The following is a 7049-nucleotide window of genomic DNA, read 5'->3' on the forward strand; positions in this document are numbered from 1 at the left end:
TGTCCTTGTTTGGTTTGAATTCTGGCTCTTCTTTGACTTGGACTTTTTGCCATTCTTTGACTTAAAGTTTAAACCCCAGATCACAAAAAAATAAATTAGAAAATAAATAACAGATATAAAGTCATCATACCTGTTGGCATATAATTCTCACCCTGTAAAACACAGGTAAAAAACATGCACATTTTTTGCCTCTGCCCAGTGATTTGAATTATGCAAAAGCTGTGTACACAGTGTCCACTGCCAGCAGATCTATAGCTAACAACAATGTGAAAATAACATTAAGCCCAATGTGACAACATTCTGGAACAAGTCAGTTATTGGACTTGGGGCTGCTGCGGACTTTGTTTCAGAGAGGATGACAAACATAAGTGTGTACACAGCTCCATAACGACAACAGCTGCAGCGTCAACCACAGCAGCGTTGTGGCTTTAAGTCTGACTTGGATTGTTTTTATCCCGGGCGTAACACGCTAACTATGGCGGTATTCCTACACACCCTATTGATTGTCCGCTGTGGATGATTGCCCTGGCTGTTAGTTTAGCCAAGTTTTAGATTGATGAAGGATTGTAGGGTACCTTGTGATTCCGGTGACTCCGATGATGTAGCTGTGTTTTGAACTGAAGTTCTCTGTATCTGTTTGCCAGCAGGACAGGTTGTGTTTTCAATTAACATGTTTTTAATTCTGGGTTGTTTATGATTAGAATTGGATGCTTTCATTTATGAATAGTTTTTGTTAACCATGTGTATCATTTCAGTTTATTCATGGTATATATGTGTGTGTGTGTGTGTGCGTGCGTGTGTTTTGTGTGTGTGCGTGTGTTTTGTGTGTGTGTGTGTGTGTGTGTGTGTGTGTGTGTGTGTGTGTGTGTGTGTGTGTGTGTGTGTGTGTGTGTGTTGTGTGAAAATCTTTCAGTAGGAGTTCAATAAAAAACAAGACTGAAGATTATTGTATTGAAATTTGAGGCTATGCGTACAGTGTTATTTAAGCTTATCCCCTAACTGGGCCTGTTGCATCCTGTTGTCTTGGTCAACTGGAAACTTTGGTGTTCTGAGTTAGAACTGATCCTTACCTTATGATGGTGTTAGTGGCAACTGAATGAGTCAGATGGTGGGACTTGGTGGTTGTTGTGTGGATGTACACATGGATCAATCATTGGATTGTCTAGTCTCAAGTCCATTACATAGGAATATTGCAGTTATAATTACACAATGCCATTAAGAAAGTGGTCAAATGTAACATATATTATATTTGGGATTACACTTTCTTAGTAAAGTACAAACTCAAGTACTTTTTTGGCTGGAGTCCCATCCGGGGTTTGAACCCACACCCTCAGAGTCCGGCACCAAATCGCCAGCACACAAAGTCAGCCGCCTAACCTGTTCAGCCACCGCTACTTCCACAAAAATGGAAGTCGGACAACTGGTAGTCTAGACTGCCAGTTCAGTTTGATTTGGTGCCTGACTCTTAGGGTGTGGGTTCGAATCCCGGATGGGATTCAACCCCAAAAAGTACTAAAGTTTTAAACTGAAATTGAAGAATTAATCCAGAATAATGTCCTTATTGTGAGATTATATGGGGTTTAATGTCTCCAACATTATAGAACTTCTACAGGGACGTGGGTCACTTAGGGTGACTTGTTGAACACAGACAACTGCAATATTTATGACGTAACATATGTTATATTTGGGATTACACCTTCTTAGTAAAGTAAAATTCTATTATATGCTCTGTTAAATATAAAAAAGGTACAATCCAAGAGTTTCATTTAACTGTTCAACTGTCGTATCTGCAAACAAAAGCCATACTTGTTTTTGGAAGCACAGTTTTATCAACAAGTGATATTGGAATCATCATATGAGTTGTCCACATCAAAGATGAGACTGTCTCTACCAATAATATAGTTATTAATATTTAAAGTGCAGCTATGTTGAATGCTATCAATCATGCATGTTAGACAGAACCAGCACAGCTGTGGACCGCTGGCCCCTTTTGCTGGAATAATACTGAGTGCTGCGTAAACAGCAAACAAACATACACAGCTGTAGGAGTCTATATGATAGCTGTTTTTACATTAATAGGGAATACGAATTTAATAGTTGTAATGCACATTTATTCTACCACTTTCATGAAGTTCAAAGCAAGTTGTTGGTACATATTTGATAAATTCTAAGTGATTTACATATTTTCATGACACACAGTTTTTGCTACTACACACACAATGTTGTAAATATACAAGACAAACATTCAGAGAAATGTGCAACCAATCTCACGTTTCATACACATCTGTGGCTGAAATGGAAGGTCAATTTTGAAATTTTATTGGAATATTAACATTCAAAGCTTTGCCATTTGGGTCAGGTGTTGCCAGACTCATGTGGATGGAGGGAGATACATATTTGATAAGCTGAAAATAGGTTTATGAAGTTGTGTATACCTTTCTTAAACAACAACACACCTTGAATATCAACTCGTTATCGAACAGGTAAATATCATCTTTGAGTGGCATTTTAGAAGTTGGAAAGTACAATATAGAACAAACTTTATGGATAACAACTTCTTTTTTATTCGTGAGTGCGACGTTTTGATACAGATTCTAGTACCGTTGTCAAGCATGACAACGGTACTAGAATCTGTATCGAAACGTCGCACTCACGAATAAAGAAGTTGTTATCCATAAAGTTTGTTCTATATAAGGTAAATATCATAAAGGAGGAACTTTAAGGATAAATATTTTTGAATTGTATGGCTGTAAAAATAGATATTCACACCATAAGTGTGAACATGTAAATATGTCTGACAAATAGTTTGCCTTTGTGAGAGGAGTATAAATATTAAATGGTAACTTAAAGTTCTGGGTTTTGTCTTTGTGTATAAATCTGGCATATTGGTCCATTGTGGATGCTGAGTCACACCGGGGGTGTAGTGGACAGCACAATCTACACAGAGATCAACTGGTTGGCGTTCAGCTTAGGCTTACACAGAGATTTGTACTATTTGGTGTAGGATAGAGTTAATGTTTGAAAAGGATAATTCCAAGAAGTCCACTGAAGGGAAAAAGACTACTGTCACGTGTCAGAGGCTGGGGATCTATCTACACAGTAAATGTGAAGAGATCAGGCTGGTGGGTACCGGTACCTCCTGACTCAAACTGGGATGACCTCTAGCTTGGGGGTGCATTTGCCCTCAAAATATGAAGGACATTTAGGTACATCTGCATTCAAATTGTGAAGATCTCAGGCTGCTGGGTACATTTGCCCTTGAAATATGAAGAACATTTGGGTACCTCTACACTCAAACTGGGATGACCTCTAGCTTGGGGGTGCATTTGTCTTCAAAATATGAAGGACATTTGGGTACATCTACATTCAGATTGTGAAGACATCTCAGTACCTCTACACTCAAACTGGGGACCTCTAGCATGGGGGTGCATTTGTCAAAATGTGAAGACACCCATTTCACATGATTGTGAAGATCTCAGTCCACTGGGTACATTTGTCAAAGATAGACACCCATTTCCACATGCACAAACAATTGTCAGATACATCTGAACAAAACCAGTCCACCGACATCTATGATGCAAGGGTAACATAATTCTCTGGTTTATTATTCAACACATAACAAGGCTCCTGCCATGTTGAAGTCCAATGTCCAGCTTGTCGATGGTGAAAATGATCCTTGTTCATCAGGTACAGTTCTGATATCTAAGAACATGACACCCAATAAATGTCCCGGTATTGATTCCCCCGACATAATCACAAACTGATATCCAGGTGTGAACTGTTTGTGTGAGGCTAAACCGTACACCTGACAAATATATGCCAGGTTTGAAAAATGTCCTGTTGTTGCCAATGCCTTGAACGTGTTTCTCCGACATGAAAGGCGCCGTGTTGGCTCATCGTAACACCGAAGTGGCAGGACCAGATGTAAATAAACTCAGTACATTTTTTGCTGCTTCAGAATGCATGCCTACCTCTGTCAACTCCTTGAATATATCCAACTATTTAGATCACCCTGATTCTCACCCGGTCTGTGTTTGCTTCACGGAGTTTGGGCAAATGCTTCTGTAAACCCTTCTATGTCTGTTGACAGTGTCCGAGGTTTTTGACGTCCGCTGTTTCTTTTAGTGATAGTCAGTGCAGCCACTATAAGAAAATGTCTATCCCTTCACAAATAGGGGACGAAGAAATTGTTTTTACTGTCTTTCTTTTATGATGGCGTTTGATTGCACCAGATTGAGCTTTGCCTCTTGGTGCAAAAGTTGTGAGATTGATCTTCATGCTTCTTGGTTCAGTGTTGGAGGTCTCAGTGTGGAATAGTTGTAAATTGGTTGCTTATGAGATGTGCTTCTGGAATTAGCCACTCTTCCTGATGTAATAAGCAAGTTGATGATGAGATGTGCTTCTGGAATTAGCCCCTCTTCCTGATGTAATAAGCAAGTTGATGATGAGATGTGCTTCTGGAATCAGCCCCTCTTCCTGACGTAATAAGCAAGTTGATGATGAGAGGTGCTTCTGGAATTAGCCCCTCTTCCTGATGTAATAAGCAAGTTGATGATGAGATGTGCTTCTAGAATGAGCCCCTCTTCCTGACGTAATAAGCAAGTTGATGATGAGATGTGCTTCTGGAATTAGCCCCTCTTCCTGATGTAATAAGCAAGTTGATGATAAGCAAGTTGATGATGATGATGTGCTTGTGCTTCTGAATTAGCCCCTCTTCCTGACGTAATAAGCAAGTTGATGATGAGATGTGCTTCTGGAATTAGCCCCTCTTCCTGACGTAATAAGCAAGTTGATGATGAGATGTGCTTCTGGAATTAGCCACTCTTCCTGATGTAATAAGCAAGTTGATGATGAGATGTGCTTCTGGAATCAGCCACTCTTCCTGACGTAATAAGCAAGTTGATAATGAGATGTACCACTTTGGTTAAGCCCGTGGGCATGGTGGCTTCTGGACATTTGTCAGATAAATTGAGAATACAAATCATTTCATCTTCCGGAACTGATTCCCATTGGGGATACTGTTAGTGAGATGAAACCATATCTACAAGCAAGTATGACTGTAATGAGATAATATCACATTGTGACATCACAGATGACCATGACATCACAGATTACCATGACATCACTGGTTACCATGACATCACAGGTGACCATGACATCACTGGTTACCATGACATCACTAATCTCACTGCCAGTGAGGCTGTTAGTGCTTCTTTTTACACTCAGCACAGAAAACAATTATGGATGTTAAATAGGATCAAACCCAGGCGATATCCACTACATCAACACTCTTTGATAAAGGTTTGCCAATACTCAGCAAGCCTTCCCCAAAGATTCATGATCCTTAACTTTATTTGTTCATTATGTGATGATGGTCTGTGAAAACAATGGGTGTTGACCAGACAGTCCAGTTATGACATCCGGTCCATCTGTCCATGGAGATGGGAGGCCATGATACACAATGACCAAGTCAGCGAAGTTGACCACCCGATCCTTGAAGTTACCTCTTATGTTCAGACAGGATTCATGTTGGTTGCCATGGTAATCATCAAGGACAGAGACCAGAGAGGTACTTAATGCCTGAAATAGTTCAATAATGATGACCTTGTAACCATTGCTTTCCCAACAGGAGTATGAGGTAGAAGGTCTTCAGTCCCCGACTCCAGTGCCCAGAGCAGTATCACGTTGTCTAAGTGTACGATATGGCTGGTGGAGTTGCTCGTGCTATCAGCCATTTGTTTGTGTGGTTCAAACCTTGATAATAATGATAACCTAGTAACGATTGTTCTCCCCAATGGATGTCTGAGACAGAAAGGTCTCCAGTCACCTACAACAGTGCCAAACTCCAATGCCTGTATCACGTGAGCAGTATCACTTGGTCAAAGTGTTCTATGGCAGGAGGAGTGGCTCGTGCTATTAGCCATTGGTTTGCCTGCTTCAAACTTGATAATAAAGGTTGTGGTGATATTGTTGGAATGGATATCGTTGTCAGTGGGATGAAACATAATTCACTCACTGAAGGAGTCAGTGTGTGGGATACTACAGAAATGTACTTAATCAGTAATAAAGTTCATAAAGTTATTTCACTATTAAATGTAACTCTATATACCAAATGTTTATAAATGCTTGCCATTAATACATATATATATATATATGCTGAAGGGACCAAGATGTGTGGCATTTGTAGTGGGTAGCCTAGTGGTTAAAGTGTCAGTTATAAATGCTTGCCTCGTGCTGAAGGGACCAGAAGACCCGGGTTCAATTCCCCACATGGGTACAATGTGTGAAGCCCATTTCTGGTGTCCCCAGCCGTGATATTGCTGGAATATTACTAAAAGTGGCGTAAATGGAACTCCCTCACTCTTGGGACCAAGATGTCTTACATTCTTTGATCTATAACTGAGTGTAATTTGGATCAATGTGTGTTTCTAGTGTCACTGTAGACACCTTGTCTCTTAGAAATATATTTACAACAAATGTAGGGATTTTTGTCTTTATTCAGTGTTCCCTACAAACTGTGTAGTTATTCATTTGGAATATTTGTTGGATGAAGTTTGTGATAGATTTGGGTCAGTTTAGTTATAGTATATGTGGATATTCACATACAGTAACATTTTGAATATATTTGCATAATCAGTTAGCCTCTATTATGCATTTATTCATACAATGTGACATATCTGTACCAACACCTCCCTGTACAGTATAAATTATCTTTATTAAAACTTCTACTTTTGCTGTTTACAATGTTTACCAGATTTCATTTTAGTGAAGGTAAGAGACTGTAAATGTAAACAAAATGATTATTCTTCAGTTTCCTTTTGAAAAGTGCATATATGCAAACATATAGCCAGGCTGTATTTAAAGTCACTACCACAAGAGTTTAATTAGCTTGGATTTGATTTGATTGTTTGTTTGGGAGGTTGTTTGTCAGCTCTCTCACAGGATTTATGGGGGCAGTAGTTAAAATGTTGTTTTTACCAGAAGTGATAAATGTTCTGAAATGGATCAAGAGAGTTGTAGCTAATGTAGTTTATATTGCCTATGAGGGC

This window comes from Haliotis rubra, unplaced genomic scaffold (genome assembly GCF_003918875.1).
Source record: "Haliotis rubra isolate DU_JTF1 unplaced genomic scaffold, ASM391887v1 Scf126, whole genome shotgun sequence".
Taxonomy (NCBI): domain Eukaryota; kingdom Metazoa; phylum Mollusca; class Gastropoda; order Lepetellida; family Haliotidae; genus Haliotis; species Haliotis rubra.